The sequence below is a fragment of the Aythya fuligula genome, chromosome 1, assembly GCF_009819795.1.
Source record: "Aythya fuligula isolate bAytFul2 chromosome 1, bAytFul2.pri, whole genome shotgun sequence".
Lineage (NCBI taxonomy): Eukaryota > Metazoa > Chordata > Aves > Anseriformes > Anatidae > Aythya > Aythya fuligula.
The window spans coordinates 168040703-168067275 of NC_045559.1; the positions used below are offsets into that span (position 1 = coordinate 168040703).

General features: G+C 38.7%; 1 protein-coding gene across 5 annotated transcripts in view; it reads left to right on the plus strand.

Moving 5' to 3' along the window:
• The window catches only part of PCDH9 (protocadherin 9), a 739691-nt gene that overhangs the window by 163384 nt on the left and 549734 nt on the right, over positions 1–26573 (plus strand). The window lies entirely within an intron of this gene.

Genomic DNA, 26573 nt, shown 5'->3' on the forward strand with positions numbered 1-26573 from the left:
AATCCCTTGAGGTTTATACCAATCCCAATTTAAAAAATGACTTGACCTGAAAACCCTGGAGGAATGTTTGAATGAGGTTGTCTTGCCTCTGGCTTCTTGGCCAACATGCTCTAATAAGATATGAAAAAGATATACAAGGTTCGAATTTATAATATTATATGAAAATTATGCATCCAATGAAAGACTACAGGGAAAAATAAGGGACGGCAATGGTGGTAGAGACAGCATTTGTTGTGATTACTAGAAGGGGGCCTCAGTGGGCTGGGATTATTGTACTTTAAGTGAAATTGATTTTGTTCATGATTTGATTTTAATCTAGTTTAGATGAATCAAATTCTACAAGGAACAGATATTTAATTTAGTACATTAGGATGAAAAGGACATCAGTTCAGAGAAGTTTAATGCATATGATGTGATAAAAGCAGTATCTGATTATGAGTTTTTGTGTTGTTGGTTTTTTTTTTTTTTTGTTTTTTTTTTGTTTTTTTTTTTTATAGTAATTCCTTGTTATTTCATTACTTCTTGGATATATTTTTCTCTGCATAATATTTTGATTAAATCCATCCAAGATTCTAGTCTCCTTAATGATATTTAGGCTGATTTCTGGAGCTAAAATAATAATAATAAAAATTGGAGAAGGAAAATGAGGAAGACAAAATTCTAGATTTATCACACTGATTTTTGCTAGAGATCTGCTATTGAAACAAACAGAAGATCCTCGCTTGCCTCCTGGGCACTGCTGCAGGCAAACTCCTTTGCAGAACGAGTCATAGCTGTCTTGTTACAGACTGCAGTTGTAAACAGAGAGTCTGTAGAAACCAATCTCCTGCAATTTTCCAGTCTACTGTTTTCTAATCTAGGGGAGTTGGAATGCTTCGCAATTTAGAAGTTGGTTCCTGTTGAAGAGAGGTCTCCTGCACTTCAACAGACAGGACCAGATGGATCTGTTTTCTTAGGTTAACACCAGAGTTTCTGTTAGCCATCCATGGAGAGAATGCAGACAAAGAAAAGTTCAGATGGTGTATTTTATAGAATAATTCATGGGAAAATTTCCCTACTTCTTTCCCTCTTCCCTGACATCCAGTTACTAGAGGCTCTTGTTGGAAGAAGGTAATATTGTTGATTCACTGGCTTCCTAGCACCTTTTTTATTACTGTTTTTTGGGTTATTAAAGATGAATCAGAGAACTAGTATCCCCACTGAGAAATGTTTTCTGTTTGGATGTTTAATGAAAAAACCTTTTATATGTTAAGGGAAAAAGATTGTTATGGAAGGGACTTTTGATTACCATACAGGTTTGCAAAGATCTGTATGGGTCACTGTGATCTGCATGGGAAAATAATAAAAAAGAATAATGAAGGAGAATTCTTACATCATAGATGCAGGGCAGGAGTTTGCAGACCAGCATTTTAATGCATCAGTTTGGGAACACTTGATTATATGTCACCTTGCTGTGCTTGGTGACATAAAAAAAAGGTGGTGTGGGGGAGGGGAGGAATAGAAAGCAGCTGTATGGGTCTGACAGACTGTGTCCAGAGGATGGGACCTTCCCTTTCAATACTTAAATCTAATCATGTCTCAGGCAAAACTACACCCCCCTCCAGCTCCTCCTTTCATATAACAAGTTGCTACAATATAAAACCAATTTAGTTAAACTGGAAGACTGGTGGATAATTTTCAGATGCCTTCTATTTGGAGGCAGAAATCACTTGAAAGAAATCTCTAGAGATGGGTTTACATTGACATAAATGAAATTAAGATTTTCAAGGACTGCACGCTATCTGTAGGGAATTTATTGGGTTTCCCCCTTATTACCCAGTTTTAAAGCTAGTATCTATCAGCTATTGTGTGGTCCAGGAGCTGTGGTCATTGTGGTTCTGTATCGGGCTGGTACTGTAAGAGCCATTTGAAGGACAACGTGGTCTGGCATGACTGAGAGACACTGTTTCCCTGGTTTGGAGGCTTGGCTCCTTTACAGAATATTCAGTAAATAACACTCCCTCAGAGCCTGATGAATCAGCAAAAGTAGATGTTTTTTATATTTTATTACCTTACACAGGTATTGTGCCAATGAGTATATATATTTTTTTCCTCTGTCCTTAAATATATATGTGCTGTAGGCAACAACTGCAATGCAAGCTTGCTGTTTTAAAGCATAATGACTTTACCCATCTACACTGTTCTCTGTTCTGTTATTGACTAATTGGCACCGGCAAATAAGACTGCATTGTTTTGCATGATATAAAGTTCACATGAGGTTTGAATGAAACAGTGCTATACATGGTAAGGGACAGAGCACTGAATTTCATCCATGTCTTATCAATGATCTTAGATTTTCCCACCTGCAACAACTATAGATTGTTGCATCTCTTTCTTTTGCCTTGAGATTCTGGGAGTAATGAGAATTTTGTTGTCATTGCTGTCTATAAGTCCTGTACTGAGATTGCATCAGTTCATTTAGTTGGAGCTTTTCAGGAACCTGCTGGCACGAATTGATTTCCTTATTTTGGTCCTTCCATTTTGTGGATTCAACCAAAAAAGCAGTCTTCACTGATATGCCACACAAATCTACTTTAAAAATTACTGAAACGTTTTATGGTAGGGAATCAGATTTTCTTCACGTGGAAATGTATTTTACATTTGCTGAGTGCTTTAAAGCAACATATTTTACATTGCAACGCTAACTAGTAATTCCTTAAGAAGGGAAGCATAGAAGGAACCAAAATACTCAAATCTGGACACTGCATTGAGTAGATAATGTATTGCAATTAAAACTTGAGTATATTCTTATTTTTATAATATCATATTTCCTCATTCTTCCTAGGCTTTAAATTGCCTGAAACCATGAAAGGCTATATTCAGTGTCACAGATGTGTGCGGGAGAACGCAGAAGGGTTGACATGTACTTGTCAGTGTCAGCTGAGAAAAGAGCTGGCATGGATTGTTCAGTGGAACAATGAAGGAGGTGGAGTCTCTGGGACAATAGCATTAGCTGGCAAAGCAGATGGACCGCTAGCCTGCGAGGTTTAACTAATCCTCTGTTGGAACAATGAACAAGAGTTTACAGTTTGCTTGGCTAAACTATGCTGAAGTGAAACAGAAATGTGTATGTATTGTGAATCTTGAGTGAGGCCCATCAAGTTCACTATTTTTGGCTGCACAGATTGCTTGAAATATTTCAGAACTTGTCAATGCATTAGCATATGTATTCATTTTTGTTAAGCAAATCCAGAAAATTGACCCCTATGAGCAAGCTCTCATAGGTGAAGTGGTAACAATTTTTTGAGTAAGTAACCTTCCGCTAGGAAACTGTCTTCATTTCCTTAAAATTTTGCCAAAATTAAGTTAGCTAACATTTTCCCTCATCAAGATCTGCCTAGGCTCAAATTTTGGAAAATGTCTGGAGAAGAGTGAGATAGAGGCAAAATATTTTTGAACCTATCTCTGCATTAAAATAATAATAATTTTAAAAGCTTCTGTTTACTGGAGGAAATTTAGTCCCTCTGTTCTTTAGAAAATGAACTTGTAATTGGTGAGAATGTATTTTTTGCTCTTCCTCTGGGAAAAGCACCCACATTTAGTCCACTCATAAACACTGAAAATACCTCAGTTGGCCCTGGCTCAGTAATGGCACTAGCATTTGGCAGCTAAAGTCTGTGATTTGTGTCTGAATTGAGCTTGCTATATCTCTCAGAAATCATTGGTGTGATCTGACTGCACATGAATCAACCATAAATAGCTATATCTATGCATATTGGGTGAGCAGCTCTTTTCTTTGACAATGCTCCTCACGGAGGGTTCTTTGTCTCCATAGCGATGTTTTCTTCTTTGTTTTCAGTATTTGTCTACTTGATGACCAAACAGAACTGAGAATTAAAGTGCAGCTTCGTTGCAGTGAGGTGAGAAACAGGCATGGAGTATGGGGGGGCTGGAAGAAGGAGATACCTTGGTTAGCAGGAGTAAGAGATGGCAGGGTCTACCTGAGGGGCACAAGGCAGATTGGTGATGTTTCCAATGTCTGATGTTTCAGCTAGGCATGAATGTGCAAACTGGAAGAGCACAGAGGAAAGAATGATATTGGCAAGAAAAATAGGGGATATTAATCAGGGAGATCCGTAGCAGAGACTGGAGATGAATAGTCTGAGGAAAGTGTAGGTAGACAAGTTGGTGAGAAGCTTAGAGTTGGAAAGAGTTGGAGAATATTCACAAGGGCTAATTGGAAGCCTAGAAACTTACTTATGTAGGTTTGCTCTGATACCAGTGTTGAGAAACTCTGATCAGCTGTCTGTGCTAGATATGCAAAGTCACCCTTTTCATTGTCTGGAAAGGGAATTTATAAAGGAGAACTTTCTTACGCTTGAAGTTAGCCTGGTGATGAGACTTAAATGAAGTTCTCATTTATGTGAAGGCTTGCTCACTGTGTGTATCTTCTGATCTCTGTGACAGGCTGTGATGCACAGATTCTGACTTACAGGATTTCCTGCACTCATTATTGCAGCTGAGACCAGTGGGGATTCTGTTCTGGGCATGTGGAAGGCTGCACAGTGCCAGCCATGGAAAAAGCAGGTCCCTGGAGCTCTGAAGTTTATTTCACACTTCTGCATTTTCGGTTTCATCAGATGCACATCAACTTTCCCTCATAAAATATGCCCAGCAGTGCTACTGTACTGCACAGTGATGTTGTGTGGATAAATCTGTGAATATTTAGAAAGAACAAAAATGCTATAATGGGAGCACCAAGAACCCTTGAGGAAGTTAATATTTTGGTATCAAGTCATGATTTGAACAGCATGCTGGAAAGAGTGCATGGTGCATTCACTGAATACTGAGGATAAAGTATAGAATAACTGCTATTTTACAACCTGCCTGAAAAATACATAAAATCATTTCTTGCTGTGAATGCTTAATCTATTCAATCAATGAGAAGAAATAGCTAATGTCACCTGACAGTGCAGAGAAGGGAAAAGCACAAGTATACACAATGTCCCATGATAGATGATTAAATTGCTCAGGATATCAAAATTTCTCATTACCTGATTTTGTGGTGTTAAAGTTCTGCTGTACTATTTCAGCAGTGCAGCTTACCATTGCTCAGACTACCTACTCATCTTCCTTATTTCAGAAAGTTTTCTTAGAGGGGGAAAGAAAAAAAAGGCAACCATGAAAAAGCATACATACTGGGAAGGAGTTAAAGAACAGAAGCACAGCAGCCCTTTTTTTTTTTTTTTTTTTTTTTTTTTTTTTTGGTCTACTTTGTTAATCTGGACACATTGTTAAATTCAGAATTGTCTACAAGGTTATCTACCCCGTTAAAACTCAGAAGAATTTTCAATGATGCTCATTTGTAGTAATACCTGTTGGGGGAAAGAAAGAGCTTGTGCAATTACAACTTCTCTTATAGCTATTGCTTATCAGTGTCTGCCTCTGAGTCAAGAAGCCTTTTCTGGCTTGAGCAGCACAGTGAAGAATGACTCCGCTGCCAACAGAATGGAAACACAAAATGAGATTGAGTTTAAATCCACAGCTGGGACTTGAACACTTGGCACCAGAGATCATAAGGTCATTGCAGTAAGACAGGGAACATTCATGCGTAGTGTGTAAGAAACACATCGGTTTGCTAGTCATCACTGCAGATTTTCACTATCTGTTGTATGTGTGCTGTATAGTAGATTCACGTTTTTCCAACTTGCAGAAGAAATAACAAGTCTGTATGTTTTTGTTGTTGTTGTCTTCTCTTATTTTATGGTCAGACAAAAATATTTACCTGCTGTTATTTCTTTGTTGGATTTGTTGCTTCCAACATGGTGCAAAATAGACTTTCATATAATTTTTCTGACAAATAAAAGATGCACAATGTCCTTTGATAGATGATTAAATTGCTCAGGATGGATATCACAGCTCACATAACTGAAGGCAGTTATGTATGTGTGTGCGTGTTTGTTTGTTTCCAAAACATTGTTTGGGATTGGTATATGTCTTTTAATGCCTTGCACATTGAACATTACACGACTTCTAAAGTTAATAAAAACATAAATTCAGAAAAATAAACAAAGATTTTTTGCAAAGTTAAAGCTATGTTAACAGATAACTAAAGTCTCACAGATTTTCTTTTCTCTGGTTATTCCCCATTAGGTATATTACCTCACATCATTCTTGATAAATTCAAATGACTAAAAGAGAAAACTGCTTCTTTTTTTAAAAAGTGACCTATGGAACTAGAGGTGCATATTAATATTATAACCAATAAACCTGCCTGAAAAATATATAAAATGCATTTTAATACAATCAAAGGTGATCATTTATAGCTGTGAAAGAAAGGTGAAAGCTTCACTGAGACAAAAAGCAGAAACCAGTGTGGCTTCAAGAATTTAGGCTAAAACTTGGTACTGTACAGGAAAACAGGCACAAAGACAGATATGGGAACTTGCAGAGGATTCAGGCTTCAGGAATGCAATTGTATGGTAAGGATTTATTAAAGGGGAAAAAAAAAAAAAAGTATTTAGCATTCTATAAAGAAGATCTTTGTAAATTTTTGCAATTACTAATCTACTCATCTCCTAGTCATTGAACATGTTTTGTCCGTCTTCTAATAAATATGACAAATTTGTCAGAGGTTATATGTATTTTCAACTGTACTTTTAGACATCAGAGAGTCCTCACAAGCGAGAGCTGTTGAATTCCCTAAGCTTTGGAAAACAGAGATCACACAGGATAATTGAAACACCAGACATAAAACCATATTAAACTGGGCTTCATAGGTTAAGCTGCTCACGGAGCTGCATGTGTTGTATAAAAACTAACAAACAACCGTTATTCTAAATTTTGCTTCCAAATGACATAACTGATTTGTTTTTTTATGGCAAATGGGAAGAAAAAAACAAAAACAAAAAAAACAACTAGGAGCTAATAATGCAAATGACATACAACAAAGAATGGCTAAATATCTGAAGAAAAACATCAAAACTACAAAAGGTAAAGCTAAAACCTTAATCCTTTGATTTAAATAGCCTTTACCACTGGGAACTATTAGAGAATGGACCCCAGATTTGAGAACGCTATCATAAAAAAAAAGAAAAAAAAGAAAAAAAAAAAAGCTGTCTAAACTGTGTGAAAAATAAATTCTTTTAAAACTTGCTGAATCTTTTTTTTTTTTTTTTTTTTTTAAAGAAAGGAGAAATTACAAGACTGTTGGCACATACTGTTTTGGATTTAAATAGGCTCCCTGCAGTTGCTCAGTGAAGCTGACATTCTTGACAGACCAGCAACTTCAGTTTAGTGATCGGATAGTTTCGGTTTTAGGTTCTATGGTTCTCATAGGAATGGGGTTTCATGAGGTTGTCCCAGTTGCAGAATTGGAGATAAATGCAGTGAGAATTGGACATACCAGCGGTTTTGGCCTCCGGGCTCCTTCACAGAACACCCTGCATGATTAATTGCCCTGATGGGAGTCCTTAAAATTCTCTTTTGGATTCATCAGAAGTTCAACAACTCCAACAATCATGGACCCAAATTTTGACCCGCAAATTGTTTGGGATCAATGAATATACAGTCAGAGGAACTCCTCAGCAAATGTTATAAATGAAGTCTCAGCTCAATCTGAATTTAGAAATATTCATAAAAGGAATATTAAAAAAAGGTATAAAAGGTAAGTAAACAGCGCTGGGTGCGTGGGGAGTCTCCACCAACACGCACACACGAACACCAAACTTTCTAAATATACAGAACATTGCTTTTACATGCTAAACTCTAGTATGCCTGTACAATCAGAAAAGGTAACAAACAATCCTTTAAGTTCCATGACTTAACAGTCTCCATTTTCCGTTCCTTTTCTTGATTACAAACAACTCTCCATTTTCCGTTCCTCTTCAACAATATGTCTTGCTTTAAGTTGTCAAGCAACTCAGTCTTTGGGCCTTATGTATCCTGTTCTTCCCGGATCGAAGAAAAGCATATCCATCTCCTTTTCAAGGCCAATAGGGCCTGGGTCAAAAGGCACGTCCAGGTCACCAGGGGGCGTAACAGCAAAAGCCTTCGATGGCTGTAGCAGCAGAGGGGCCGATGGCGTAGCAGTGGCATCAGCAAAGGAGCCCGCAGTTCCCTCACTGTGTGGCAAAACCACACGTTTCTGACCCTGGTCCCACATGGCTCTTTAAGGCCTCAGAGATTGCTCGCCAGGTGCTGAGCAATCCCACTGCAACCGTGTCGTTTTTAGTTGCAGAGTCCCACGCCTTGACCTCAATTTGGTCCCATGTTTCAGGATCATAAACCGTCTGATTGTTAAGAAGGAGAATAATCTGTAAGGTTACCAGGACAGTCTTTGTTTCTAAGGACGTATGATTCCCCATAATGCGCAACTGCTTACCAGCGAGGGGCAGTTGTGTGCGCGGGTCCGCTTCTCTCAGCTTGAGCTTCTTCCCAGCTCTGGTGCGCCTGTTTCCACCGACTTTCTCTATGAGCTTCTTTGAGTGGTTTGCTGAGTCTAGCCGAACCTATCTTCATGAGGCGATCAATGTGCCTGTTCCCGTCCTGGTCTCCGTTCTGCTAGCCTGTTCCTTTTCATTCCTTCTTTCTGCTTCTTTATTGATGACATAACTCTTTATTGATCTCTTTATTGATGACATGACTTCATCGTGTTGCCCTTTTTTTTTTTTTTTTTTTATCTCGAGAACAGGCTCCCCTCTTATACCCTTCACCCCACAGCAGTGCTTTTCAAAAACATCTTTTCATTGGTCAAACAACTTTGCATATAACAGCAACGGCAAACACACAGAAACTTCCATGCCTTAATGGCCGAAGAACAAGAAACCCGAGACTGCAGAGTCTCCCGAATCATCCTTCTTTGTTCCCTCTAAACTCTTTTACATTCCTGATGGCCTCATCGTTAAGAGTCTAATTAACCATGGGGCTTGCCGACCCCCGTGGCCACACTCCCAAATCTCCCCCTTCTTTATTAATATCAACCATCGTCTCGACACGAATTACTACTCCATATATAACAGGGAAGCTGAATAGAACTTGCAGTAATAAGGAAAATGTCACTTTTCAGTGACGTCCCTGTCATTTTTTTTTTGTTTGTTTTACAGTACTGTCTTCTTAGCTTCCCTTGACAAAGCTTACCATGAAATCCAAGACTATTCAAACTTTAATTTATAATAAAACATTTTTGACTGCCAAATCCAGAGTTTATTGAGTTTAAAAAAAAAAAATAAATATCTGGCCATGATGTTTTGTGTCTTCTTCCTCTTTTTTGTTTGTTTGTTTGTTGTTTCTTGTTTTATATTCTTGGCAAGACAGCTTTTCTGTCTGCAAATTTCCATGCTTCTCAAGATGCTTTCCATGCTTCTCAAAAGACTTGCAACTCAGATACTAATTTACTGTTTTTACTGTTGAAAGGTTACACTCTCCTCCCTCAATAAGCAGTTACGTGATTTATCTATTCCAAATGACTCATGGAAAGCTGACTCCACAATCAGTAAGATTGTAAAGTAGGTATGTTTATTCAGCGCTGGGCGGCACGGGGGTAGTCCCACCAAAGTAGTGCGCCCCTAACATGGCAACTTGCTCTGCTTTTATGCAGTAAAGATTTACATATTCATAAGGTTTCTCAGTATGCCTATACATATTCATAACCTGTCCCCACTTACTATTAAAATTAGCTCCAATAAGTATTTTCCATATACTCCTCCCTTCTGCACTTAGTATTAAAATTAGCTCCAAGAAGTCATTTCCGGTCACTAGTGGCGTCCCCCAGGGCTCGGTACTGGGGCCAGTCCTCTTTAATATCTTTATCGATGATCTGGATGAGGAGATCAAGTGCACCCTCAGTGAGTTCACACATGACACCAAGTTAGGTGCATGTGTCAATCTGCTCGAGGGTAGGAAGGCTCTGCAGAAGGATCTGGATAGGCTGGACTGATGGGCTGAAGCCAACTGTATGAAGTTCAACAAGGCCAAGTGCCGGGTCCTGCACCTGGGGCGCAACAACCCCAAGCAGAGCTACAGACGGGGAGATGAGTGGCTGGAAAGCTGCCTGGCAGAGAAGGACCTAAGAGTATTGGTTGATACTCTTAGGTTGATACTCTGATTGGCTGAATATAAGCCAGCTGTGTGCTCGGGTGGCCAAGAAGGCCAACAACATCCTGGCTTGTATAAGAAGCAGTGTGGCCAGCAGGTCTAGGGAAGTGCTTGTCCCCCTGTACTCAGCTCTGGTGAGGCCGCACCTCAAGTACTGTGTCCAGTTTTGGGCCCCTCACTACAAGAAGGACATCGAGGTGCTTGAAAGAGTCCAGGGAAGGGCGATGAAGCTGGTGAGGGGTCTGGAGAACAAGTCCTACGAGGAGCGGCTGAGGGAGCTGGGCGTGTTCAGCCTGGAGAAGACGAGGCTCAGGGGCAACCTTATTGCTCTTTATAGGTACCTTAAAGGAGGCTGTAGCGAGGTGGGGGTTGGTCTGTTCTCCCACATGCCTGGTGACAGGATGAGGGGGAATGGGCTAAAGTTGTGCCAGGGGAGTTTTAGGTTGGATGTTAGGAAGAACTTCTTTACTGAGAGGGTTGTTAGGCATTGGAATGGGCTGCCCAGGGAAGTGGTGGAGTCACCATCCCTGGAGGTCTTTAAAAGACGTTTAGATGTATAGCTTAGTGTTATGGTTTAGTGGAGGACTTGTTAGTGTTAGGTCAGAGGTTGGACTCGATGATCTTGAGGTCTCTTCCAACCTAGAAATTCTGTGATTCTGTGATTTCCGTAAACTCCTCCCCTCTGTGCTCCCCTCTGTGCCTTCTGGTGGTGGGCGCTGAGGGTCGTGAGGATGAAGTAAGATGTCTTCATCAGGGTTGAACTTTTCATCTCGTCTCCTTGTGCATGCTCTCTGAGCCCTTGGTCACTATCTGGGCCATAAGGTTGGTTTGGTCCAATACTCTGGATCTGAGGGGCCCCTGTTATCTCAAGTCCTTGCATGTTTGACGTCCCTTTTTAAGAACAGTGCCCCTTATCTCTGAGCCCTTGGTCACAGTCCGAACCATAAGGTTGGTTTGATCTGGTTCTCGGGGTCCCAGGGGCTCCTGTTATCTGGAGGCCTAAGCGCAGCATAGGCACATCGCAAATGTAGCACGTATCAAGCAATGAGTGTTGCCTACATATTCATTCTTAATCAATCATTTTCTAATTTCTAATCCCATGTTTCTCTTATCACAATACATGATCAAATCTATGTAACAGTTTTCCACCCTCCCTCCACTTAGGTCTGTGGTGCATGACTGCATGACCCATTGACAACTGAGGACTTTCTAAATACATAACTGAATTTAACCTTTACTTTACACAATATTTTTTGAAGTATTTGTTGTTATTTTAAGGATTGTTCTGCAATTTGAATAATACCCAACATATTCCAATGTAAACAGTAAGGCTAGAAATATGAATATATTTTTACTTGGCGCTACATTTACTTCAGCAAAATGAAGATCAGGTTCCTAAAATACAATAGGCCAATAACCATTAAGCACCCACTTCTTAACCATTCATTCTGGCTTTCCATCTTTATGTATTAGCCACAGCACTTCCTTTCATTTTGATTTATTTTTATTGTACTTTCCCAGCAGGCTTGTAGTAATGCTACTTTCTATGGCTTCTGTGTGCAAAACACACATTTGCAGTGATTCAGATTTTGTTTGTTTCGTTTCAGGGGCAAGTGGATTTGAAGAGAAGTACCATGATGGCTAATTCTCTTCGTAGTTTCTCTTACAAGAGAATGCAAATTACCTTTGACCACTATTGTAGGCAGAAATAAACTATAATGACAAAAGAATATCAATATACATAGCAATCCATTAACTGTTTGTGGCTGTTATTTTTCTAATCTATGGTGTACACATTTCAATATATATTGTGCTGAACAAATCCATAGCTCACACATACTGCAAACCAGATTCAGATGGTTTCACACATACAGAATACTTTTGTCTGCTAAAACTGTTGTGGAATTATACTGCTGACATTTCAGCCACTGAAAGTGGCCTTTCTTTGCTCTAATTAGGCAGCTGAGACTGTCAGCTTTTTCTGCAGAGAGAAATTTCTATGAGATTTATGGTAGTTCCTTCTCCAAGAGGAATTAGCTGTGAAAGGCACATCAAAGAAAAACTTGCTGCTATGTGAATGGTTGAGGTTGTGTTTGAGAGTGTGAGGATTGGTAAGGCTGCACACGGAGTATTGGAGCCCATGTCCAATTCTGGGCTCCTTGGTGCAGGTCAGACATGGACATACTGGAGAGTGTCCAACAGGGCAAAGATGATCAAAGGACTGGAGCACTTCTCCTCTGAGGAGAAGCTAAGAGAGTTGGGACTGTTCCACTGGAGAAGAGGAAGTTGAGGGGAGATCTTATTAATGTCTATAAATACTTTGAAGGGAATATGTGAAGAAAATCATAGAATCATAGAATTATTAAGGTTGGAAAAGACTTCCAAGATCATCTGGTCCAACCACCCCCTACCACCAATATCACACCCTAAACCATGTCCACCATGTCCAACCTTTCCTTAAACACCCCCCCAGGGATGGTGACTCTACCACCTCCCTGGGCAACCTTTTCCAATGCAAAAAAAAAAAAAAAAAAAAAAAAAAAAAAAAAAAAAAAAGGACTATTTTCAGTGATGCCCAGTACCAGGGAAAGAGGCAATGAGCACAAACTGAAACACAGGAGATTCCATTTGAACAGAAGAAACCTCCTTCTTTTCTGTGTGTGTAACTGAGCACTGAAATAGGTTTCCCAGAGAGGCTGTGGAGTCTCCTGTCCTAGAGATCTTCAAAAAACATCCTGGAGATGGTCCTGGGAAACCTGCTGTAGGCATCCCTCCTTGAGCAGGGGGGTTGAATGAGATGACATTCAAAGCTCCCTTCCAACCTCAACCATTCTGAGATCCTGTTCAATTTCGTGATTGCTTCTAAAGACATGCTGGCACAGGATGGATTGTTGGTATAGATCTGCCCAGCCAGCAAAGGCAGGGTAGTTCCATGAAGTTTTCTTCAAAAACTAGTTTTATGTGTTATAGCTTTTTTTGCCCTGTAAGCTTAACAGTCAGGACTACCTTTGGCAGCCCTGTAGAGACAGTCATGATGGTTGTCCAGATCTACTCTATATGCTGTGTTTACTTGTTATAGGGAATAGGCTTCTTTTCAATGCTTTTCTGAGGTTTGAGGGAAAAGGTCCTTTCCTTCCTGGAAGTAATGCCTCTGTACAATGTATGGTAGGATTTGGTAACTCTTAGACTGCCAGGTACTGTGAAGATGCTAGGCTGTATGAAGAAGGAACAAAAGTGTTACACTGCTGAATTCCTCTAAATATCTCATCTAGTATTTGCTTAACTTTAAGTTTTTACAGCTTTTTAAAGAACAAGGCCTGGGAAAGTTTTCAATTAAAATAGACAGCAGGGTGGTATACTAGCAGGAGTTGTTATTTTGTTACTGGGGCAAAAAATAGCAAAACTGATGAATATGAACATCAGAGCTCAGCATGTATACTGTATGTAGTGCTGCAAGACCTACCATACAAGATATTCATCTGCTTGTCAGTGAGATTGGATTTTTGGGAGCAGATCTGTTGACATTTAAAAGACAACAACTTGCCAGTTTCATTACTTTAGTATCTTCCAGTAGATAGACTCCCTCAAATCAATAAAGCACCCATCTTAAGCTTTCATTAAGTATTAGCCAAATGTCACCATCTCCTAGAAGTGTGCTGTAAAATTACAATATGTAGCTGCCTTCTGCTTAAGCCTGTGATAACTTCACTTTAAACAGTATTTTCTTCCTCTTCTCTGTTTCCTCACTCTCCTTTCTCATTCCCCTTGCTTGTAAGGGTTTAATTTTCACTAGCTTGCCAAAAGCATAATTATACTTGCTGTGTATAAATACCCAGTGGAGATCAGAGAGAAGAAGACAGAGAAAGTCATTTTTAGAAATCTGAAAAAAAAAAAGGCAAATGTAAACTGAAAGTACTGACAGAATTGGAAGTGTGTGGGCTGGATCACTAATTTCCACTAGGGCAGGCTTCATTGAAGGGGAAAATATGGTTAAATTAGACACACTTAAGTAATGAATTACTTGCATATCTCTAATGAGCACTTCAGATTACCTGTTATTAGAATTCTAGTACACCCAACCTAAATTTGGATTGGATACTGCCTACACAACTCTCAATTTCAGGAAGAATTGCATTTGCTTTTACGTATATGGACATTTTATTTGACAGTAAGATGCTGTGCACCTTAACCAAAAATGATGTCAATTTATGTAGGATTTAACTATACATAAACACAGAAAATACAGACTGGATTACATGCAGAGTCCTTGTTCTTTGTATTAAATTGTAATCCACTGAATTTCAGTAAGGCAACATTGGAAAACTGAAATAGCAACATCCCCAGTAACTTTTAGCAAGCTCTGCTTGCTGGTCTGTCTTTGGAAAAGATCAGAGCAGTGCTAGTTGGCATTAGTTTTACAGTTATAAGGGCATTCATTCACTTTGTACAACCTTTGATGGAAAGTCATACAACGGACTGTAGGTTGGATAACAAAGTAACAGACACATTTTACATTAATTAGAGTTATGATGATATTTTTACATAGACTGTATTCTTGTTACCTTAGCTTGTGCCATTAAAGAAAAAATGCCTTTTTTTGTTGTTCAAGATGCCTTGAGATCATTAAGGTGAAATTTATATGGTATGATTAGAAATCCTCTGTAGTCAGTGAAAAGACTTCTGTTAATGCAAATAGACTATATTATACTGAAAACCTACCTCAAAGCTCTTCCCAGACCTGTAGCCATTTAATTTTTAGAGATTACTTTTTCTCTAATTCTCTTTACTACTGAGTATTTCTTACTGCTCTCTTGTTCTCTGTTTTGTCCCAGTACCTTTCTCTTTCTGGGCTTTTCTTCTGTATCTAACTTTTGTACACTGCTATTCATGACTTAAATCACCATCTTTTGTCTTCATTCAAATAACTCTTTAAAACTCATTCCTTTTATTGAGCCTTTGGGGAGAACCCATTGACTTCAAAAATTTGAAATGCAAATAATATACTTGGCAAGTATACAACATAGTTAATCACTTTCATTGGATAACTGTGTTTTTCCAGAATATTTGTGTATATTCTTATTTCCCTTGCATTTTTCCCATATGCCACTTTCTTTGCATTCCCCAGTTTTTCTGTTCATTGTTGTTACTGAGCTTCTGCATTTGGTTTGTTTTCACTAACAATTTGAACTTTTTATGCAAGGTTCCTGACCTTTTTTCCTTGCATTGACACATGGGGTTAATATATCAGCATATATAGAAATATATAGAAATGCGTTGTATGTTATGCTTAAAAATAACCCTGCTGATGATGTACTGTGATACTTTGTTTTTATCAAGCAATCTTATTTTTAGTGTGAACAAATTTACCTGAACATCTGACCAAGGCTAGCAGTAAAATACGTTAACATTGCAAGCTTTAATAAATTGTCCTATAATCTTTTCTGATTTGTGAACATTTGTTTTATGTGCTCCATGCAAGTATAATGAACCTTTTTCATTACCTTCTATGAATATTGCCAATAAGTTCATTACAAGAACACTGACAGGTGGATGGGAATGCATTTTAGACCTCTCTGAATATAGAAAATACAAATAAACTAGTTGGAAGTAAAATATTTCTTTCTATCCTTTCTGCATGCTTTAAAGTATCTTTCAACGTTTCCCTGTCTCTGTCAGGTCACAAGTGACATTTGAACAGCAATTTTTGTTCACATGTGGCGTATTTAGGCTGTTTCTGAAATTTTCTTTAAAAACAAGAGCAACCTCTCTTCTTCTTCCCCTTTCAAAACAACAACAACCAACCAAACAAACCCCAAACATTTTCATAATAATGTAATTTCCAAAGCAGTTTGGGTAACCACTAAAAGTAAACAGACATGACATTCTTGTGTCATATAGAGTCAATATTATATTTTCAATAATGTTACATAAAAATAATGATTATTTTGTTAGAATCAAATGCCACCAGCATCCTTTTAATGATAAAATATTTCAGATATCATTTGTTTGTTATCACCAGAATTATATCATCAAAAAATTGGTTTACTTTTTAACAAATTCAATTGGATGTTAAATGTTGATTTATAGCTTGTGATACCATCTTAATGGCACAGGAGCGGTCCATCCCCACGTGCCCAATGACGAGCCGGCGTGGAAGAAGACCGGCCTGGCTCAACAGAGAGTTGCAGCTTCAGCTTAGGAGAAAAAAGAGGGTTTATAATCTTTGGAAAAAAGGGCAGGCCACTGAGGAGGACTATAAGGATGTTGTGAGACTGTGCAGGGACAAAATTAGAAAGGCCAAAGCTCATCTGGAGCTCAATCTGGCTACTGCCATTAAAGACAACAAAAAATCTTTTTACAAATACATCAATGCAAAATGGAGGACTAAGGAGAATCTCCTGCCTTTACTGGATGTGGGGGGAAACTTAGTTACAAAAGATTAGGAAAAGGCTGACGTGCTTAATGCCTTCTTTGCCTCAGTCTTTAGCGGCAATACCGGTTGTTCTCTGGATACCCAGTACCCTGAGCTGGTGGAAGGGGATGGGGAGCAGAATGTGGCCTTCACTATCCATGAGGAAATGGTTGGCGACCTGCTACGGCACTTGGATGTGCGCAAGTCGATGGGACCAGATGGGATCCACCCGAGGATACTGAGGGAACTGGCGGAGGAGCTGGCCAAGCCGCTTTCCATCATTTATCAGCAGTCCTGGTTATCGGGGGAGGTCCCAGTCGACTGGTGGCTAGCAAATGTGACGCCCATCTACAAGAAGGGCCAGAGGGCAGGCCTGGGGAAGTATAGGCCTGTCAGTCTGACCTCAGTGCCAGGGAAGCTCATGGAGCAGATTATCTTAAGAGTCATCACACAGCACTTGCAGGGCAAGCAGGCGATCAGGCCCAGTCAGCATGGGTTTATGAAAGGCAGGTCCTGCTTGATGAACCTGATCTCCTTCTATTACAAAGTGATGCACTTGGTGGATGAGGGAAAGGCTGTGGATGTGGTCTACCCTGACTTCAGCAAGGCTTTTGACACCGTCTCCCACAGTATTCTCCTCAAGAAACTGGCTTCTCATGGCTTGGACTGGTGTACGCTTTGCTGGCTTAGAAACTGGCTGGATAGCCGGGCCCAAAGAGTTGTGGTGAATGGAGTCAAGTCCAGTTGGAGGCCGGTCACTAGTGGCGTTCACCAGGGCTCCGTGCTGGTGCCAGTCCTCTTTAGTATCTTCATGGATGATCTGGATGAGGGCATCAAGTGCACCCTCAGTAAGTTCGCAGATGACACCAAGTTAGGTGCGTGTGTCGATCTGCTCGAGGGTAGGAAGGCTCTGCAGGAGGATCTCGATGGGCTGGACTGATGGGCTGAAGCCAACTGTATGAAGTTCAACAAGGCCAAGTGCCGGGTCCTGCACCTGGGGCACAACAACACTAAGAAGCACTACAGGCTGGGAGATGAGTGGTTGGAAAGCTGCTTGGCAGAGAAGGACCTGAGAGTATTGGTTGATAGTCGGCTGAATATAAGCCAGCTGTGTGCTCGGGTGGCCAAGAAGGCCAACAGCATCCTGGCTTGTATAAGAAGCAGTGTGGCCAGCAGGTCTAGGGAAGTGCTTGTCCCCCTGTACTCAGCTCTGGTGAGGCCGCACCTCAAGTACTGTGTCCAGTTTTGGGCCCCTCACTACAAGAAGGACATCGAGGTGCTTGAGCGGGTGCAGAGAAGGGCGACGAAGCTGGTGAGGGGCCTGGAGAACAAGTCCTACGAGGAGCGGCTGAGGGAGCTGGGCTTGTTCAGCCTGGAGAAGACGAGGCTCAGGGGCAACCTTATTGCTCTTTATAAGTACATTAAAGGAGGCTGTAGCGAGGTGGGGGTTGGTCTGTTCTCCCACATGCCTGGTGACAGGATGAGGGGGAATGGGCTAAAGTTGTGCCAGGGGAGTTTTAGGTTGGATATTAGGAAGAACTTCTTTACTGAGAGGGTTGTTAGGCATTGGAATGGGCTGCCCAGGGAAGTGGTGGAGTCACCATCCCTGGAGGTCTTTAAAAGACGTTTAGATGTATAGCTTAGTGTTATGGTTTAGTGGAGGACTTGTTAGTGTTAGGTCAGAGGTTGGACTCGATGATCTTGAGGTCTCTTCCAACCTAGAAATTCTGTGATTCTGTGATTCTGTGATCTCAAGATGGAAAAAAATCTACCAATTTCCACTAAGATCCTTTTGTGTATATAATGCTTAAATATTTAATTGTTTTTTTTACTGATATTTTGCAATCAAAGTTAACAGTAAAACATACAGAAAGCAAATACAATCTAGAAATATTTGAAACGAAAGGCTCAGTTTTTCCTCAGCAGGGTTAGAGCTCAGTGTTAAATACAAAGATGTTATTACTATTCTACTTACTAATAATTGTTATTATTATAGATGAAAAGAATAATTGTTATGTTTACTTTGTACATGGGTCCTCATAAAATAGCATGTTATAGCAGGCAACAGGGTAGTTATTCTAATAAGGCTTACTGAACATCTACTGCAGCAACTTTCTATTTTACCAGAAGTGTGAAACCAAACACTTATCCATGAAGAAAATATAATGAGAAGAAAAAGTAGGGCTGCTTGGCATAAAATAATATTAAATGCAAGACACTCAGGTGATGTTCTCTTCAAGATCAGAAACTTGTTGGTTATCATTGGGTACGTTTCAACAGGAGGTCTGTTTTTTATTTTTGTCTTGAGAGATGTTTCTCTTTACAGTTGACATCAGGCTTTCACATCAAACCTTCACATGTATAAACAAGATCAAAAGTTTTGAAAAAACTTTAAATTCTTCAGTCAGCATCTCTTTCTATGAGCTCACTCATAATGCTATTTTATACAGTGTTGTATGGCTGTTTTCCCTGATTCCTTGTAGTTATTTATTTATTTATTTTTGTAACCATGTGGAAGAATTAATTGTGTTACATCCTGAGAAGTGGAACAGAATCAGAAAATAGGGTAAAGGGTCTTGTCTGGATCAAAGAGCCTGGGTGCAAAGATACTGATTTCATGGATTGATAAGGAATAGAAAAAATTATTGGGATTGTCCTACCCCACTGCTTTTCAGTTCTCACATGGCTATATTTTTTAAGTTAAAGAACAGTAGATCTTCATGCATAAACCTGCATTTTGGATAACCTGTGTATAATGAAAGATAGAGGCAGAGGCATGAGCATGAGGGGTGTTCCTGGGAGACAAAGCAGGTTGTATAGGATTAACAGGAAAGATAATAAGCAAGGGGGTTTATGGATTAAATTTCCTTGCGCTATCACACATAGAAACATAGCAGAATCCCTTGTTTCATTTTGTTTTATTTTTTATAGATAACCCCAGAATCATAAAATGAATAATCAGTAAACCCTTAGAAAAAAGGATGATGTTTTTTGAATACCATGTAGTCTCTTCTGTCATTGAAGTGACAGATTTTCTGCTGGTGTAATTCAGTATGGTTCCATCAACCTCATGTAGTGACTGATAGAATTGGCACCAAGGGGACTGAAGAGATTTACATCAATTAAAATTGGATTTTTCAGACTGAACTTCCTAGTCTTATTTATTTTATTTTGTCTTAATATGTGCAGAGAATAATATTGTGTTTTTCTTCCCATGACCTCTTGTCACACTTGTCTGACCTTAAAAAAGTTAAAGCTGACACCCAGATTTTCTTAGTGCACAAGACACTGTGATATGCTTTTAGGTGTTGCCTGCTTCTATTTCACTAACTTGCTGTAGCTTGTTCATCTAACTTCTCTGAGTTGAGCTGAAAGCCATGTTTTGGAGCTGTAGCTATCAGTGGAAGTAAATGAGTTGCCACTAGTTACAACACTTTTTTTTTTTTTTTTTTTTTTTTTTCCCCGTAAGTAGCAGTAGTCAGGAAAAGTGGGATAGGAAAAAAAAAATCAAAATAATTGGAAGGAAAAAATCTGAAGGTACAGCAGAGATGTCGTTTTTTTTTAACAGGTAACTGTAGAATTTGAATAATTTAACCTTTAAAATGTTGTTTATTCTGTTGTGATCAAGAGGAAAAAATGTCACTTCTTTCTTTTGCTTATGCCATTTTACAGAGTATGATTACAGATGCATGGTGTAAGTGCTTGTGTACAAGGAGCCTTTAACTCAGTGAGGAGCCTTGGTATGCCAAGTATGTCATCCAGAGCAATTAAAAAAAAAAAAAAAAAAGCAGGAAGAAAAGAAAAAATAAAATCACATTTGGATTTACCTAGCTTTACTCTGGGCATTTGGCTAGCAAAAACTAGGTAAAAGAAATTTGGCATAGAATAAAAAGAACTTTGGGGTTTATCGCCAAAACCATGGCAATCTATTTTCCTTGTTAAATAGGTATTTGTGGTCACCCCATCTCTAGGATTCTGCAATTGGTTGCTGCCCAGCCAGGTGCCATATGGGCTGGCAGCTCCCTTGGGTCTGGGAACAGGGGGTGTCTGCATAGGGGTGGTGGGGCAGGGTTAGGAGCAGGATAGCCAGAGGCAGCCCCAGCCCCAGATATTGGGCACCTCCCAGGGGACATACTGAGGTTAGAGAGAGTGTAAGGCTCCTGGCTGGACCAGCAGGGTGAGGCCTGGGCACAGGTAGGGCTGCTGATGCAAGTGGAAGTGATGAGTGATAACATGCTCTTGTGTGATAACAACATGTGCTGAGCTCGTACATCCTTTCTTGCATGTGCAGACGTGCTCATATTGCTGTTAGCCATCTGAAGCTGCAATCATAGGTGATTAAAAGAAATATTGGGACAACTGGTTCCAGATACCAGTCTTACATTGTGGTACCTCCTGAAGTCGGTTGTTATTCTGTTGCTTTTGCTTGAGGACATGAAGTTCAGACTATCATTGTCTGTCATACTGCATATTACATGTGCATATTACTATGTGCTGCCTGGTACTAGTCATTGCAGAGCTGGGAAGATCTTTACTACAAAGACTCATATTCATAGAGTTATATACATACGTGCTTTGCCAGCATTATTTCACCAGTTGTGGGAAGATGGTGGTATTCTTGCTGTTTTTAGTATTCCTGTTCTAGGAAAGCTAAAAGAAATGTGTTCACAGAAAAGTGAAAATGAATCAAAGATCAGATCTACCCAACAGCACTAGAAAAGGTCTTAAATTTGCCTTATGCTGCCTTATTTCAGCTTTCTAGAGGCCAGGTTGGGCTTGTGAACATGTCTAAAACATAATAAGGTGATATTACCCTTGTGCCTTCCAGAAAACAAACAAACAAACAAACAAAAAACCAACATATTTTCTGGAACGTATTGCTTCACCGGGTCTAGAATATATTCTATTATATACTGTGCAACTTCAGATAGTCCACTGAAAAAACTTTGCTTGCCTTATGAAACATGGCCTGTAAGCATGCCTTAGGGCATGGCACTTGTGGGGCTAAAGTTACTGTACACGCACTGTATAGTTGCTTATACTTACTTCAACATAAAACAGCACATTTACACATTAGACAAGCACAAAATGGTCCATGTAGAACTACTTTCACTTGAGGCAGTCTCCTTGTAGAGGTCTGAAGTGTAAAGTGAATTTAGTCTTTTTTTTTTTTTAATTGTACAAATAATCAGAAAAGAAAGTTAATTTGTATTCTTTTTCTGTTTTCAGGGCAGTGTGTGTGTGGGGAGTTTGCACTTTTTCTCTGCTCCTTTTTTTCTATTTTTTGGGGGAAGTGGAGGAAGGCTAAGACAAATTATCTTTTCTTAAAGATGTAACCCAATTTCCAAAGAAATATAAGATGTTATAAAGAATGGGGGAAAGTAAGCCTTAGTCTCTCACAGTTGAGTTGGAATGTGTAATGAGTAAATTTATTTTGTGTTTGTTTATGTGGTGCTTTTTGTTCAGATGGGTAGAAAGTGAAAAGGAAATGATTGTATTATGTTCATTGTCTGGGGTGCAAAAAGAATATCAGAAAAGGTGTTATTCATTTCTTTTTCCTGGGGAAAGTCTTAATCATTGGACATACCAGTGGATGCATATTTGAATATATTCCAAGATGAATCTTCCAGCTTGTATCACTTGCACTGTATTTGAAACACTGGCATATGTAGAGAGGTAGTTCAATACAGAATTAATCCCTTTGCCTTACAGGTTTGTTGTCCCTGAGAGTTTTTAAAAACCTTTTTCACTATCTTACCATCTAGTTCTTTCCATTCAAAAAATTATTTTTCCCTAAGGGATTTTCTAGAAGATGCTTGAATAGTAAACAATTTGAATTATTTGGATTTAGCGATTCAGGTGGAGGTGTGCAGTGGCAGATCTGATAAGACTGTGATTCATGAACAGCAGGTAGTAATTCAGAAACCAAATTCTGGTCCTTTGAGCTTGCAACACACTATTGCTTAGAGAAGAATAAAATAGAAGTCTCTCCATGAAGGCAATGGAACGAACCCACTGGGTCCCAGGCACCATACTACAAAAGCATGCTGCAAGTAAATGCCTGCTGAAATAGCTGAGGATCTTTTATTTATTTATTTATTTATTTATTTATTTATTTATTTCCATGGCCATAAAAGCTTTGGCACTTGCTTTGCAAAGTCTAGCATGTTTGGGTTTCATGGAGAGCTCAGGACTGCTTCACAAGGGGTGGTCTCTACAGGTGCCTGGGCCTGAATAGACAGGATAAGCTGGAAATCAGCCTTTCTAGCATGTAGTTCAGTATGTGTTAAGCCCCAATTTTAATTTACAGTCCATAATATAGTTTTTTTTTTTTTTTTTTTTTTTTTTTTTGTCAGGGATTCATAAATCTCCATTTCATCTGTACAACGGCTGCATGATAATGGAGCTTTCTCTGGTGCTGCCTGTAAGAGGCACTAAGCCTGCCTCTTAGGACATGCAGAATTCAGCAGTAGGAATATCACCTGATGCCAGTCCTCACAGACGCACAGTGTTATTGAAAATGTGTTGGTGCCTCACATCGTTATGCGGGTCCATGGTCATTAAAATTTTATCATATAAACCCTGCCGTCTGGGCCGAAGAGGAATTGAGAGCTTTGGCAGAGGATGATCACATATTTTATCAGAATCTTCTGAAAGAGAAAAAACTGCAGGTTCAGAGCAAGAAGGAACCAGAATAACATTCCCTTTAATTTAAATATAATATAACATCAAACCCCTGAAATTGACATTTATCTACTGTAGTTCATTTTAGCTTTTTCCCCAGAGTGGCTCAGTGTCCCATGGTTGCACAATAGTTCAAACCAGTTGCACATGATATAATTTTCATATGTTTCTCCTGCAAGGCAGCTATTAATCAAAGCATGCCACAGACAGCTGAAGTGGAAGGCAGCAAGCTATGGATTATAACAGTGATTTATCAGGGGTCAGTCTGTCAGATTAGTAGGTTTAGAGACTAGGCCATTTGTGATGTTTCCTAGCACAGATGCAGATAAAAACTGGCAGAAAGCTAATTAAGCAGAGTATTCCACAGGTAAGACAATTAGGAAGTTTCAACTAGGAAGACAACAACAACAAAAACACCCCTAGCCATTATTGGCCAAACTCTTTCAATTTGTTTTTAGCAAAGGATCAAATGAAAGGAGTTTGGCCTGCTTGTGTTTATACTGAGATTCTTTTTTATTCTTAATAACTTGGTTGTGTATGTAGGCTTTCCTTTCTAGTTCCAATTAAAAATAAATTAGAACATTATACAATTAATTACTTGTTAAATATCTACGAAATGTTTAGGAAATGCTTATTCTGGAATGACTAGAAAATACGTGAAAAGGTGCATTTCAGCTGAATTTTCCATGGTGATAACCCATTCTCTGTGCATCACAACCTGACTGTGTATTTCAAGATAACTACCAGATAATCTTGGAGGTCTTTTTCAACCTTAATGATGCCATGATTCTATGACAAACAGAAATTATACCTATTTGCCTCTGAAGACAAAGGGAGTTTAAGATTTTCATCACCTCTTATACCAGGGTCTAGTTCTCGAAAAATGAGTACTCAAACTATAATACTTTAAATCCGTAGCCCATTTGCAAACTTCAGGCTCACACTAGTGAAAAGTGTTAAGGTCCATAGACAAAAGTTTCTGACCTGTACTCAGATAAATAAAACATACTTCTTTGTTAAGTGAATAAATATGAAGATAAAAGCAGATCTATTGCAAGTAAAAGGTATTTCTATTCTCATATTTCATTCATACACAAACTATTTCAGTTTAGGTGGACTTCAATGATTAATGAATTCAGGAAAGGCAAACCCCAGTTATCCTGTGGGCAGAAGTAGAAGACTGGCATCTAGCTGTTCTTGTAACTGTTCTTGCTTTAAAAGCTAAAAAGGGTACCTTTTTCTGTAAAGAATTAGGACTAATGCCAAACACTTCAGAGGTACTTAAAAGAAGCACAAGTGTTTTCATTATTTAATGAAATTAAAGAGCAAAACAATATTGTGTTTTCTTATTGAGGAATAATGTTTATCACTGGATTTAACAACAGCGTGTTGCTCATGAATGTTTCTTCAGGATTTCTTCTTACTCTCTAATGTAACAATGGATTTAGATCAGATGGTTAACTAAAAGGTTTTTATCTTTGTATGTGTGTATATTGTCGCAGTGATTTTATTTCATTTAGGAGTTAAAAGTGCTTCATTTTTTTCTGCTATTTTATTTTATTTTATTTTATTTTAATTTTATTTTATTTTATTTTATTTTATAAATGAGTGCACCTTTGTTCCTTTCCGTGTCAGGCTAGCTTTGTCTAAATAAAAATATTTTGTTATGTTAGCTTGCCCCACTTTTTTTTTTTTAATAACTTAAGCAACAGTTTTACTCAGGCACTATACTGAGAAAATCTCCTGAAACTACAGACAAAGATACAGTGATGTTCAGAAAACTATGTGTCATTTCAGAACAACTTTCTATTTTCAGCTGCATTTTTTTTTTTTATATAATTATTTCTGCTTTTTTAGAAGTGAGCTATTCTGCATGTGCAAGAGAGAACTTGCACTAGAATGGCAAAAGGATTATGTAGAGAGGAGGAACTGTCCCTTCCAGTGTGGCAATCCCCATACCTTCATCTTTTCCACCTTTGTCTTCTACAACACAGTCCCCCTGTGAAAGAAAGGTGGCAAGTGGAGCAGTGAGTTTGAAAAGTTTTGGATGCCATTCTTGGAGACACATTGCAAGTCTTGCAATTGTTTGTTGCAATGGGTTCAAACACATTAGAAAGAAATGAACCAGAGATTGTGCATAGGAGATTTCTGTTTGCTTTTTGTCTTTTATTATCCTCTGGATGATCTAGCTTTTTATAGGGATAATAATCATCTAGGTGAATAATATGGGTCGACTACTGAAAAATAACAGATTTCTCTTATCTGTTAAAAAAAAATAATAATCTGCTACGATTTCTAAATATGAAGAAACTACCAAAAATTCTACCATATGCCTATTTTCTATAAAAAATCAGCTAGATAACGACACTTCTGATCTTTGATTAGTATTTGTTGACAGGGTTGCTATCGAGTGCTTTATATCTAAAATTTGAAAATATTTTGGCACTGTCATTCTCCAGATATTTAGAACATTGTTTTTCTTGCTTGTGCTTGTAGGAGTGTTTTACATACTTGCAGCTAAAGTCTGCATCCTTATCCTTTTTAGAATGCATATAACTTTTTGAAATCTGTAAATTCATGAAATCCATTTGGACATGTTTTCGTGGATCTAGCAAAAGGAACTATGTGATCTCAGTACTCTTGCTTTGCTTAATATCACGTTAGTCTTAAGCCTTCATAAAGATTTGCAAATAATTAGCTAGAAAAATTATCAGTATTAACTTAATGACCTGTTTTTAATTTGTTCCATTTTCAAAACAAATAAAATCTATTTCAGTGCAATATTTGGTAAAATCAAATCAACACAAACATCAATTAGTAAAAATCTTGAGTCAGTCTGATGCAGATGGCAGGTATAATTTTGGCTTCATACAGTAAAAGTTTCACTAAAGTTAAGTAAATGAGAACATGGCTTTACATTCTAGGAAACTTGGCAGCCTTCACTAGGGGCATTTGTACCAGCTATAATCATCATCATTATTATTATTTCTTGCATTCCCTTAGCTGTGGGAAACATGATGAGTAAGAGCTGTCTCATAATGTATATTGATCACCCATGTATTAATCTATTCAAACAATATTTATCACTTGCTTAGCACTTTTCATTTCTTTAAACATGAATGCACTTTTAAAAGGCTGAGTGGGTTTGTATTTTTCCATTTTACTTATGGAGGAAATGAAGCAGAATGCGATTAAGTGACTTTCCCGAGTCACGACCTCAGAAGGGCAAGTGAAGGCCCTCCTCGTCCCAGAGCTGGAAGGGGAGACAAACTTGGTCATTTTCTTAAATGTGGCTATGTCTGCCGTTTCTGTAAAAGCACATTTTTTGTGTAAAAGCCTCTCTAAACATTTATTCTCTGAAAACAACAACTTCATCCATGCTTGCACTATCTCAGGTTTTTTT